The following is a 13,281-nucleotide window of genomic DNA, read 5'->3' as shown; positions in this document are numbered from 1 at the left end:
GTTAATCTCTCTCATCCTTTTCCCAAGAATGTGCCTCAGACACACGCTGACGTCACTGGCATTGACTCAACCTGCGTCAGGCTCTGGTTTTGGACCACACGCTCTGTCCTTTTCAACTGCATCACGTTCCCCACCTTCCTACACCGAGCACTGACGCACGGTAATACAGAGAGTGATAGGGGCTCACTTCGTGCCACGTTCACAGCTCTACCCTCCCAGAAAGAGGAGACAGGACTACTCCCAGCCAGAGTCAGAGTGAAGGGGTGCACATTCCCCCTCCCCCCGCCCCGGCTGACAGGGGGCTGCCGTCCGATCACGAGAGTCAACCCCATAACTTGCCTCCAATCTCAGTTGCCCCAATTGCAAATCACATTGTCTTCATAACCCTAGTTGCCCCATCACACAGTCCACTCCAGGAGCTCAGTGCCCTCTACTTGACATTCAGGGAAACCAGTTGTCACTCGTTTCCATCTCTTTCTATTTGTCCTCAGTGTCCTCTGCTACACAGCTGCCCCCTCTTCAGTTACCCCCCCCCCCATTGCCCCAATGTTGTCTGTTACTCTCCCTCAGCTCCTCACCAATAGTTTACAAAAACACCTGACCCCTCTGTGTCTGTCTCCAGTTTACCCCCCAGTGGCTCCCTCCCTCTGAGTTGCCCTCAGTGCCCGGAGGCTGTGTTCTGGGCGGGGCGATGTGTCCTGCGTCAATGCGAGCGGACGCTGCTGCTTGGAGTTTGGGATCTTTCTGTGCGAGTCTGTCTCAATCGTGATCGACTCTGATTGTGCAGCCTCTCCGATTTCTCTCGGTGTCTGCGCTGATTCTCGGCGGTAAGTCCTTCGTTATCCGGGGGCGGGCGATTAGTCTGTTTTACCGACAGTTTACAGAGAATCCGCCCCTTTCTCCGGGACCCGCTCGGGGTTTCACATCAACCCCCCCCCCCATTCCTCAAAACTCAGGGGAGTGCCGGCTTCTGGAAAAAACGCTGTCTTTAGATTATTTTTGTGCGGAGATTCAGAAACAAATTCTCGATGCGGTAGTGGGGTGGGAGGAGACTCTGCATTGATTAAATTTCCTCATTGTAACTATTTGGAGAGAATGTGGGTTTGGGATTGGGAGGGCGCTGGATGTTTATTTTGAATTGGGGAAAAAGGAAGGGGCGATGCTTTTGGGCTCCGAGGAGCGGGATCCAAGCCCCCGCCTCTCACCCTCAATAAGGCTCTAGTTGCTGTTGGATCTCCCTCTGCCTCGCTCCGATTTCACTCCGAATTATTCACACGGTCTCGCTGTAGGGGGAAAAACAAAACTCATATTGGGTTTCAAAATAGAAAAAAAAACAGAATTATGGGAATTCTAGATTATTTTAGCATCTGTCCCTTACCCTCGGGGAGAGTGTCAAGTGAATGGGCCGAATGGCCTGGTGTCCTGGAGATTCCGGTACGGCCAGGACTTATCCCTTTAACACTTGGTTTTACTGGACCGTTTCAACCGCTAATAACAACCGACATTTAACGTGTTCAACTCCTCCCTCATTTTCCCCTCTCCTCATTCTCCTCCCCCATGTGCCCCCTCTCTCTACCTGATCACCCTTACCACATTTTCTATCCTCATTCCCCCTTTGCTCTCCCACCCCACCCCCACTTGCCTCTCCCTGGAACTAGCTAATCAAATCTGTATTCTCTGGAATTTTCTGGAATGAAGTATATAAAATTCTGGCAGGGCTGGGCTGACTGGAGGTTCTACAGTGGCCAGGGACCTAGAATCAGGGTCATAGTCTCTAGACACTTAGTAGGATGGACCTGTGGAATTCTCTACCACTGAAGGCTGTGGAGGCCAAGTCACTGAATATATTTAATAAAGAAATAGATGTTAAGAGGCAAAGGTGGCAAAGGGCATAGGCAGAGAGGGGGAGTGTAGCTTAGGGGTAGACCATCATCCATGATCATGTTGAACTAAGGAGCAGACTCTGTGTGTTAAATGGCCTACTTCTCCTAATTCCTATGTTCCTGTGTGATGCTTCAGTTGCTCAGAGATCCCCCAGGAATATTGTGCCTCCTTCCTTGAGGAAGGATCTAAATGATTTGGTGGTGGTGGTTCAAAGGAGGGTTAGGAAAGTTTGGACAGACTGGGCTTGTTTGCACTGAGGTTTTGACGTGTGAGAGGGGTGATTTGATTGAAATGTATAAGATCCTGAACAGAACAATCTTATTAAAATAGGTATCAGAAGGACGTTTCCTTTTGTGGGTGTGATCCAGAACTCTTTTAAAATTAGGGATTGCTGATTTAGGGATCTGATCTTTTTTGTCTGAAGGTTGTGCAACTTTGGAACTCTGCCTCATACGATGGTAAAAATGGGGGTCATTAAACATTTTTAAGACAAGAGGATAAATTCCTGCTAGGTAGAGCAATCAAAGTTTGTCACAGTAGGTGGGAACATAGAATTCTAAATAAACAGCCACAACATTATTGTATAGTGAAGCAAGCTGAATGCTATGTCTATACCTCGTTCATGTGGGCTGCATAAAACCAGCCAAAGCCTGTACTCTTGCTTCACTCACATTCATGCGGTCAGCTCTTTGTGATTTTGCAAATGAACAGAAACCCAGTCTATGAATCTCTTCCTAATGGATAAACTCATGCCTTTCCAGTATCATCCTAATCAACGTCCCTCCACAACCATTCAGTGCCTTACAGTAACCAGAACTGAACACAGTAGCTGACGTGTGCTCTCACCAGGGTTCAGTGCAGCTACAACACGATTCCCCTTCTCTCCCTCTGGAAATAAAACTGATTGTTCTGGTCTTGATAACCTGTGGCACAGCTTTCGATGTATTTGTATCTGAGATCCCTCTATTCCTCTCCCAAAGTCACGCTGGCACTTTGTGTGATAGGTGACCTCCAACATTTTGGATTAGTGGTGCTGGAAGAGCATAGCAGTTCAGGCAGCATCCAAGTAGCTTCGAAATCGACGTTTCGGGCAAAAGCCCTTCACAGGAATAAAGGCAGTGAGCCTGAAGTGTGGAGAGATAAGCTAGAGGAGGGTGAGGGTGGGGGTGGGGAGAAAGTAGCATAGAGTACAATGGGTGAGTGGGGGAGGGGATGGAGGTGATAGGTCAAGGAGGAGAGGGTGGAGTGGATAGGTGGAAAAGGAGCTAGGCAGGTAGGACAAGTCCGGACAAGTCAAGGGGACAGTTTCTGAGCTGGAAGTTTAGAACTAGGGTGAGGTGGGGGAAGGGGAAATGAGGAAACTGTTGAAGTCTATATTGATGCCCTGGGGTTGAAGTGTTCCGAGGCGGGAGATGAGGCGTTCTTCCTCCAGGTGTCTGGTGGTGAGGGAGCGGCGGTGAAGGAGGCCCAGGACCTCCATGTCCTCGGCAGAGTGGGAGGGGGAGTTGAAATGTTGAAAGGGCCACAGGGCGGTGTGGTTGATTGGTGCGGGTGTCCCGGAGATGTTCCCTAAAGCGCTCTGCTAGGAGGCGCCCAGTCTCCCCAATGTAGAGGAGACCGCGTCAGGAGCAACGGATACAATAAATGATGTTAGTGGATGTGCAAGTTAAAACTTTGATGGATGTGGAAGGCTCCTTTAGGGCCTTGAATAGAGGTGAGGGAGGAAGTGTGGGCGCAGGTTTTACAGTTCCTGCGGTGGCAGGGGAAAGTGCCAGGATTGGAGGGTGGGTTGTTTGGGGGCATGGACCTACCAGGTAGTCGCGGAGGGAACAGTCTTTGCGGAAGGCGGAAAGGGGTGGGGAGGGAAATATATCCCTGGTAGTGGGGTTTGTTTGGAGGTGGCGGAAATGTCGGCGGATGATTTGGTTTATGTGAAGGTTGGTAGGGTGGAAGGTGAGCACCAGGGGCGTTCTGTCCTTGTTACGGTTGGAGGGGTGGGGTATGAGGGCGGAGGTGGGGGATGTAGACGAGATGCATTGGAGGGCATCTTTAACCACGTGGGGAGGGAAATTGCAGTCTCTAAAGGAGTCCATCTGGTGTGTGCTGTGGTGGAACTGGTCCTCCTGGGAGCAGATCCGGCGGAGGCGGAGGAATTGGGAATACGGGATAGCATTTTTGCAAGAGGTAGGGTGGGAAGAGGTGTAATCCAGGTAGCTGTGGGAGGCGGTGGGTTTGTAAAAAATGTCAGTGTCAAGTCGGACGTCATTAAGAGAGATGGAGAGGTCCAGGAAGGGGAGGGAGGTGTCAGAGATGGTCCAGGTAAATTTAAGGTCAGGGTGGAATGTGTTGGTGAAGTTGATGAATTGCTCAACCTCCTCGCGGGAGCACGAGGTGGCGCCAATGCAGTCATCAATGTAGCGGAGGAAGAGGTGGGGAGTGGTGCCTCCCACCTCCTCCAGACCAAAGGGGTAGCCATGGGCACACGTATGGGCCCCAGCTATGCCTGTCTCTTCGTTGGCTACGTAGAGCAGTTGATCTTCCGTAATTACACCGGCACCACTCCCCACCTCTGATGTGTATAGCTTCATGTTTGTCTGAGTTGGTCCTGCATTTGATAATTATTTCCCATTCTGAATTTTAATCTGTCCTGCTCTAATTTGTTGCAGTTCTCTGTGTTGACTGTCTTCATCATAGAATTTGGTATCAGTCAAAAATTTAGGAATTATATTTTTGACTTCAAAGTCCACGTTATTAGTGCAATTTGTGAACAGCAGTGGACCCAGCACTGATCCTTGTGGAATACCATCTCCCACTTTGTCACTCTGATTAACTCCTTTTTACACCACTCTCTAATTGTCCTGAAGACAGTGACAAATCCATTCTGCTGCTTGTCCCTGACTCTACATTCACTGACCATAATCAATCATTTATTTTGGGGTATCCTATCAAAGCCCTTTTGAATACCCAGATATTCATTGCATTGCCATTGTCTATCCCCAGTGTTAGTTCCTCAAAAAAAAATTACCCGGGCAAGATTTTCCATTTTCAAATCCATCCTGGAAACATATGGGGAGAAAGTGAGGATGCAGATCCTGAAGATCAGAGTCGAGAGTGAGGTGCTGGAAAAGTACAACAGGTCGGGCAGCATCTGAGGAACAGGAGAATCAACATCGGACATAAGCCCTTCATCAGGATTTATCATATGGTACAGAATAATCCCTTGGAGTCTGTGCATCCAAAATTATTCTGTTGTCTACACTAGTCCCACTTTCCTACACTAGGCCCATAGCATTGAATGTTATGACATTTCAAGCGCTCATCAAAGTATTTTTTAAAGGTTGTGAGGTTTTCTGCCTCAACTACACACCCAGGTAGAGTATACAAGATCTCGACCACCCTCCGGGTGAAAACATTTCTGATCTACAAAATCTTTCACGTTAAAATTATGTCTCCTTGTAATTGACCCTTTGACTGAAGGGAGTAGCTGCTTTCTATTCATCGTGTCATGTGTCATGTGACCAGCGAGGTGTCACAAGGATGGGTGCTGGGTCCATTGCTTTTCATCATTTATATAAATGATTTGGATATGAATATAGGAGATATGTTTAGTAAGTTTGCAGCTGACATCAAAATTGGACATGGTAATGGACTTCAAAAAAAGGTTACCTCAGAGTACCTGGGGATCTTGATCAGATGGGCCAGTGGGCTGAGTGGCTGTTGGAGTTTAATTTGGATAAATGAAAGATTCTGCATTTGGGAAAGGCAAATCAGTGCAGGACTTATACACTTAATAGTGAGATCCTGAGGAATATTGCTGAAAAAAAGACCTTGGAAAGAATGACAGGTAGATAGAATAGTGAAGAAGGCATTTGTTAGGCATCCCTTTATTGGTCAGTGCATTGAGAATAAGAGTTGGGAGATAATGTTGTGACTGAAGAGGGTATTAGTTAGGCCACTTGTGGAATATTGTGTACAATTCTGGTCTCCCTGCCATAGGAAGGATGTTGTGAAATTTGAAAGGGTTCGGAAAAGGTTTACAAGGATGTTGCTGGGGCTGGCAGGTTTGAACTATAGGGAGAGACTGAACATGCTGGGGCTATTTTTCCTGGCATCTCAGAGGCTGCTGATGACCTTAGAAGTTTATAAAATCATGAGGGCATGGATAGGGCAAATAGACTAGATCTTTTCCCTGGAGTGGGGTGGGGGAGTCTCAAACTAGAGGGCATAGGTTTAAGGTGCGAGGGGAAAGATTTAAAAGGGACCTAAGAGGTAATTTTTTCATGCTAAGGTGGTGCATGTATTGAATGAGCTGCCAGAGGAAGTGGTGGAGGCTGGTACAATTACAACATTTAATGGACATCTGGGTGGTTGTATAAATAGGAAGGGTTTAGAGGGGTTTGGCCCAAATGCTGGCAAATGGGACTGGATTCAGGATATCTGGTCAGCACAGACAAATTGGACTGAGGGGTCTATTTCTGTCCTGTCCATCTCTGACTCTGTGTCTCTCAAAATCTTTATACATCTTTATCAGATTCCCCCTTCAACCTTATCTGCTCTAAAGAAAACAACTCAAGCTTATCCAGCTTTTTCATAGCTGAAATGCTCCATCTCAGGCAACACACTGGTGAATCTCCTTTGTGTCCCCTCCAGTGCAGCCATATCCTGCCAACAGCACAGTGACCAGATCTGCACACAGTACTCTTGCTGTGGTCTAACCAAAGTCCTGAACAGATCAAACACAATCTACTACTGTTATAGTCTATACCAGGACTGATAAAGGCAAGCACCCGGTTATCAACTTGATTAACTTTCTTAACTACCCTATTGACCTGTCTTGCCACCTTCAGAGATTTGTGGTTGAGCACCCCAAGGAACCCTCTGTTCCTCTGTCCCTTCTTGCCATTCATTGAGTACTCCATTGTTCCTTTTCCAAAATTCACTACCTCACATTTATTATGATTAAATTCCATCTGCCACTGAACTGTCCTTCTGACCAATCCTTTTATATCCTCCTTCAATTTAATACCTTCTTCGTCACTGTCAACTACCCAGTCAATTGTTGAGTCATCAGCAAACTTGTCATTCCCCCCGCTTGACATCATTTATGAATATCACAAAAAATAAGGGACCCAGCCGTGATGTCTGATACACCACTGCACACCGGGCTCCAGTCATCGCGCATGCACACGCACAGCCTTCTACCACCAAACATTCTGTCCTACCACTGAGCCAGTTTTGGATCCAACTTACCAAGTTACTCTGTGTTATGGACTAAGCCAGACCACTCAAAACATTCTTAAGCAGGCAGCTCAGACCATAACTTTGCAATTTGTTTCGGTAAGTGTACAGTGAAAATTACATGGATTGAGTTAGCTAGGTTGACTACTAGATTTTAAAACAGACAAAAATTTATTCACAAATTACACAATGAAACACAAAGAATGGAATAAAGTACTTCTGCAGAACTCAACCTATCCAACAAGACTTAATTATGCTGTTCCAAGTATACACACCAGTCCCAATAAACAAACTCCTTTAAATAAATGGAATACATGCTTACAGGTTGAAGTTGAAGAACAGAAAGAGAGAGTGAGAGAGAGAGTTTCCACACAGCTCCCTGTACAACTTCCAACCAGTTCAAGACTTGACTAAAATTGCTCAGCTGAGAGAGAGAGAGAGAGAGAGAGAGATGACCACTCCCCTTTCTTTATACAGGTCACTTCTAACGCATGACCACTTTGGCTTGAAGTCTCACCTGATTATATATAAACAAAAGGCTTCTCAAAATCCTTTTCATCTCTGTACCAAACCAGACTGATTGGAGCCTGGCCTGGTTTATTGCCCCTTTGAATAAAAATCAAGGACAGAGTATCCTTGAGCCAAGGGACAGCTTTTAGATAAGAAGGACTAGCTTTGTGAGACCTTGCCCCTCCCCCCCCTTAAAAAAATACCCATCAATGCTAAAGATGGCTTCATTTTTAACTCTTCAAAACCCAGTTCATAGTCTAAACACACATATACACTATTAAACATGTAAACAGGCCACAGTACACCCTCCACTGAATGCCTTTGTCTCATTCAAGTTATTGATAATGCTCGGGAATCACGTTTTCATGACCTGCCATGTGCACCATTATCAACTTGAACGGCTGCAACAACGAGCTCCATCTAAACAGTCTGGCATTTTTGTCCTTAAATCTTTCCACAAATGTCAATGTGTTGTGATCAGTGTGTACGATTATCTCAGATGCATAGCTGTTAACATAAACACTGAAATGTTGTAATGCCAACACCAAGCTTAAAGTCTCTTTCTCCATCATTGAATATTTCTGTTGATGAATGTTCAACTCCCTGGAAAAATACCTGATGGGTCTTTCTGTTCCCTCGTCACCCTCCTGCAGGAGGACCACACTGACACCCATATCACTGGCATTGATAGCCACCTTGAAGGGCTTTGTGTTATCCTGTATGGCTAATACTGGGGCAGTGGTTAACACTGATTTTAGGCTGTCAAATGCCTTTGACAGTCTGCTGTCCCACTGCAACGTCTTGCCCTTTTTTTAAACAATTCAGTGAGTGGAACAGCCACACTGCTAAAGTTCGGCACAAACTTACAGTAAAATCCAATCAATCACAGGAACCGTAGTACTGCTATTTTTGGTGACTGTGTGGAAAATTCCCCAATTACTTTCATTTTTCGCATCTCGTAAGGCCATTTGTCCATGTGCAATAACGTGGCCCAGGAAGATAACTTGGGCTTTGACAAATTCACTTTTAGCTAGGTTGACTACCAAGCTGATGGGTGAGTCCCGAACCAGAGGACACAGTTTAAAAATAAGGGGTAGGCCATTTAGAACAGAGTTGAGGAGAAACTTCTTCACCCAGAGAGTGGTGGGTGTGTGGAATGCTCTGCCCCAGAAGGCTGTGGAGGCCAAGTCTCTGGATACTTTCAAGAAAGAGTTGGATAGAGCTCTTAAAGATAGTGGAATCAAGGGTTATGGAGATAAGACAGGAACAGGATACTGATTGAGGATGATCAGCCATGATCATAATGAATGGTGGTGCTGGAAATGTTCCTTCCATGACTAAAAATCACCAGGTCATCAATATACACCACACAGTTGGGTAATCTGGCAATTACCTTATTAGTCAGTCTCTGAAATGTGACTGGAGCATTTTTCATACCAAATGGCATGACTTTGAACTGATATTGTCCATTTGGCATTATGAAAGCTAAAATTGCCTTTGCTCGCTCTCTGACAGAGGTACTTGTCAGAAGCCTCTGATCAAATCCAACTTGGAAATGTGAATTGCTTGTCACGCATTTTCAACACAGTCCTCTAACCGTGAAATTGGATATGCATCAGTCTTTGTAATAGCGTTGACTTTGATCGTCCACACATAACTGTTGGGCACTATGTGACTTTGGCACCATGACTATGGATGAAGTCCAGTCTCTGTAACTCACTTTGATTATGCCATCTTGGAGCATGCGCTCTATCTCGTTCTGAACCTGTGCCAACTTTAGAAGGTTATGCCTGTAAGGATGTTGCTTAATCAGAACAACATCTCCTTATCTACGTCATGCACAATTAGGTTAGTACTTCCGAGTGTATTTCCACATATCTCCCCATGTGACAGTAATAACTCTTTCAGATCATTTCGATTTTCTTGTGGAAGGTAACTCAATAATTTATCCCAATTTTTGACAACTTCCTCATTGTCCAATTTGATTTGAGGAATGTGCAATTCAGAATCTCCTGAACTTGGTTCTTCCTTCTGTGCTGTAATTATTGACACCTTCTCCTCTTGCTTTCCTTCCTTGTCAAAATACTTTGAGCATATTCACATGATACACTTTGTGAGATTTCTTCCTGTCTGGAGTCCTTATCAAGTCGTTCACCTCACTCAATTTCCTCTCAATTTGATACGGCCCACTAAACCTTGCTCATCGGTTACTGGAAGTAATGCAAATTCCTGATCCCCAATTGCAAAATTGTGCACTTGTGATCTCTTATCCACTTCCTGTTTCATTGTATGTTGTGATACCTTTTAATTCTGTTGAGCCAGCCCTCCAGCTCTATTTAATTGTTCCCTAAAATTTGACACTTATTCCAAATGAGTGGTCTCTGAATTCTGACATATTAATTTCTCCTTAATCAGTTTTAATGGTCCCCTTACTTCAAGCTCAAAAATTAATTCAAATGGACTGAATTTGGTCGATTCGTTTGGTGCATCTCTGATCAAAAAAGTACAAACTGAATACCCTTATCCCACGCATCTGGATAGTCCTGACTATAAGCCTTCAACATGGTCTTTGGTATTTGATGCCATGTCTATGTTCCCTGTGATTCCGGATGGTATGCAGTCAATTTAAATTGCTTTATTCCCAAGTTATCCATAACCTCTTTGAATAGTTTGGATGTGAACTTTGATCCTTGATCTGACTAGATCTCTATTGATAGTCCATATCTCATAAAAAATTTAAGTAATGCTTCTACAACCCTTTTAGCTGTGATGTTGTGTAACAATCCATTATTGTTAATAAAGACTTATTCTCACTTTTTGTTTGAGGTAGGGGACCCACGTAATCAATCAAGAGTCTTGTGAAAGATTCTGCAAATGCTGGAATAGGTATTAAAGGTGCAGGTTTTATTACTGCCTGTGGCTTTCCGATTAGCTGACATGTATGACACATCTGGCAAAATTCACCTATATCTTTGTGTAGTCCAAGCCAGTAAAAATGTATTTGTACTTTATTCTATGTTTTCCTCACTCCTAAATGGTTTCCAAGTTGTAGCTCATGTGCCATTCATGGTGCCTCTTTTCTGTACCCTACAGGCGAAACAATTTGATGAATCTCTTCCTGTTTCTCATCTGCTTGAATGTGTGATGCTCTCCATTTCCTCATTAAGACATCATTTGCTAAGTAATAGCACACAGGAATGCATTCACTTTCTTTCTCTGTGTACGCCTTTTGATATAACTGTTTTAACTCCTCATCTTTCTGCTGTAATTCAATCAGCTTAGTAGAGGCAAAGATACTGGCATGTTTACCTATTTGCTCCTTATCTGATCCATATATCTGATTGAAGGAAGTTTCTGACAAAGCTGTGTCAGCTTTCTTTCTGTGCCTTTTGATCTCTCCTGCTTCAACTTGTGCCTCTGTGATCTTGTGATCACACAATCAAGGAAAACTCCTGGATGAACATTCTCCATGTCTTCAGTTGCCTACGTCTCCATGGGCTTTTCATGAGTAGGCAACACGCCTACAGGTGAATAAGCTATATAATTTGCAAGGAGCTGAGAGTTTGTCCCATACTCCTACCACAAATTCTCCACTCTTCTCTGGATCTCTCGCCTCACTTTACATAAATAAACACTTTTTGACTCACCATGATTTTCTGTTACCAGTAGCATTTCTGGCAATAGTCCCTCAGGAATACATAACTGCTCATCCTTCAGTATTACTGACTGAGACGATCCTGTGTCCCTTCATATTGTAACCTCCTTACCTACTATTCCTGACCTAGGTGAATAAACTTCACCCTTGCACGTATATTTTTTAAACAGATCTGGCACTTCCTCCTTAATCAACCTCTGAACATCTTGTACACTCTGAGGCAGTTGTCTAACTTCCCTTGTGCTTTTTGTTACTAGTCCAGGCTTGTCTGGTTTTCCTACATCTGGCTTTCTCCTAGCCCACCAACACTGTGATTTGGCGTGGCCCACTTTATTACAATGAAACATCGGAGCTTTTTAACTTCTTTGTCCCCCTCAAGGGTTTCTTTTTGACCCTGTGGTAAGTTATCCTTATGATCTTCACTGAGATCTACCTTTCCCTTTCCACGTGAAGATTTCTCTTTGCCCCAATTTCTATCCCTCATGGACTGAAATTGATTCTGGAAACCAAACAGTGTTTTATGGACCAGCTCATAATCATCAGCCACTTCAGCTGCTAACCTCACTGTTTTAACTCTCTGCTCTTCCACATGAGTTCACATTAGTTCAGGCAGTGAATTTTTGAATTCCTCCAAACTAATTACATCTAAAGGCATCATAGGTTTGCATGATTTTTAAAGCTCTTATCCATCTATCGAAATTACTCTGTTTGATCCTTCAAACTCAATATAGTTTGACCAGAGTCCCTCCTTCGATTCCTGAAACATTGTCTCTAAGCTTCTGGTACAAGCTCACATGCACTTAGAGTCACAGAGATGTACAGCATGGAAACAGACCCTTCGGTCCAATCCATCCATGCTGACCAGATATTCTAACCCAATCTAGTCCCACCTGCTAGCACCTGGCCCATATCCCTCCAAAACCTTCCTATTCATATACCCATCCAAATGCCTCTTAAATGTTGCAAATGTACCAGCCTCCACCACTTCCTCTGGCAGCTCATTCCATATACGCACCACCCTCTGTGTGAAAACATTGCCCCGTAGGTCTCTTTTATATCTTTCACCTCTCACCCTAAACCTATGCCCTCTAGTTCTGGACACCCCGACCCCAGGGAAAAGACTTTGCCTATTTACCCTATCCATGCCCCTCATGATTTTGTAAACCTCAATAAGGTCACCCCTCAGCCTCTGATGCTCCAGAGAAAACAGCCCCAGCCTGTTCAGCCTCTCCTTATAGCTCAAATCCTCCAACCCTGGCAACATCCTTTTAAATCTTTTCTGAACCCTTTCAAGATTCACAGCATCTTTCTGATAGGAAGGAGACCAGAACTGCATGCAATATTCCAACAGTGGCCTAACTGGTGTCCTGTCCAGCTGCAACATGACCTCCCAACTCCTGTACTCAATACTCTGACCAATAAAGGAAAGCATTTCAAACGCCTTCTTTGTTATCCTATCTACCTGCGACTCCACTTTTATGGAGCTATGAACCTGCACTCCAAGGTCACTTTGTTCTGCAACACTCCCTAGGACCTTACTATTAAGTGTATAAGTCCTGCTAAGATTTGCTTTCCCAAAATGCAGCACCTCGCATTTATCTGAATTAAACTCCATCTGCCACTTCTCAGCCCATTGGCCCATCTGGTCCAGATCCTGTTGTAATCTGAGGTAACCCGCTTCACTGTCCACTATACTCCCAATTTTGGTGTCATCTGCAAACTTACTAATTGTACCTCTTATGCTCTCATCGAAATCATGTAAATGATAAAAAGTAGAGGACCCAGCACCGATCCTTGTGGCACTCCACTGGTCACAGGCCTCCAGTCTGAAAAACAACCTTCCACCATCACACTCTGACTTCTACCTTTGAGCCAGTTCTGTATCCAAATGGCTAGTTCTCCCTGTATTCAGTGAGATCTGACCTTGCTAATCAGTCTCCCATGGGGAACCTTGTCGAACACCTTACTGAAGTCCTTATAGATCACATCTACCG

At 44.6% G+C, this 13,281-nt stretch overlaps 1 protein-coding gene across 1 annotated transcript in view; it reads left to right on the top strand.

Moving 5' to 3' along the window:
* The first annotated feature begins 211 nt into the window (after window positions 1–211).
* The window catches only part of slc6a17 (solute carrier family 6 member 17), a 91,319-nt gene continuing 78,249 nt past the window's right edge, over window positions 212–13,281 (top strand). The window contains exon 1 of the mRNA XM_072563966.1: window positions 212–827. The gene's annotated coding sequence lies outside the window, so the exon portion shown is untranslated. The remainder of the gene's footprint in view (window positions 828–13,281) is intronic.

This window comes from Chiloscyllium punctatum, chromosome 45, assembly GCF_047496795.1.
Source record: "Chiloscyllium punctatum isolate Juve2018m chromosome 45, sChiPun1.3, whole genome shotgun sequence".
Taxonomy (NCBI): Eukaryota; Metazoa; Chordata; class Chondrichthyes; order Orectolobiformes; family Hemiscylliidae; genus Chiloscyllium; species Chiloscyllium punctatum.
Note: the sequence above shows the minus strand (reverse complement) of the source record. Positions and strands in the feature narration are given on the sequence as shown.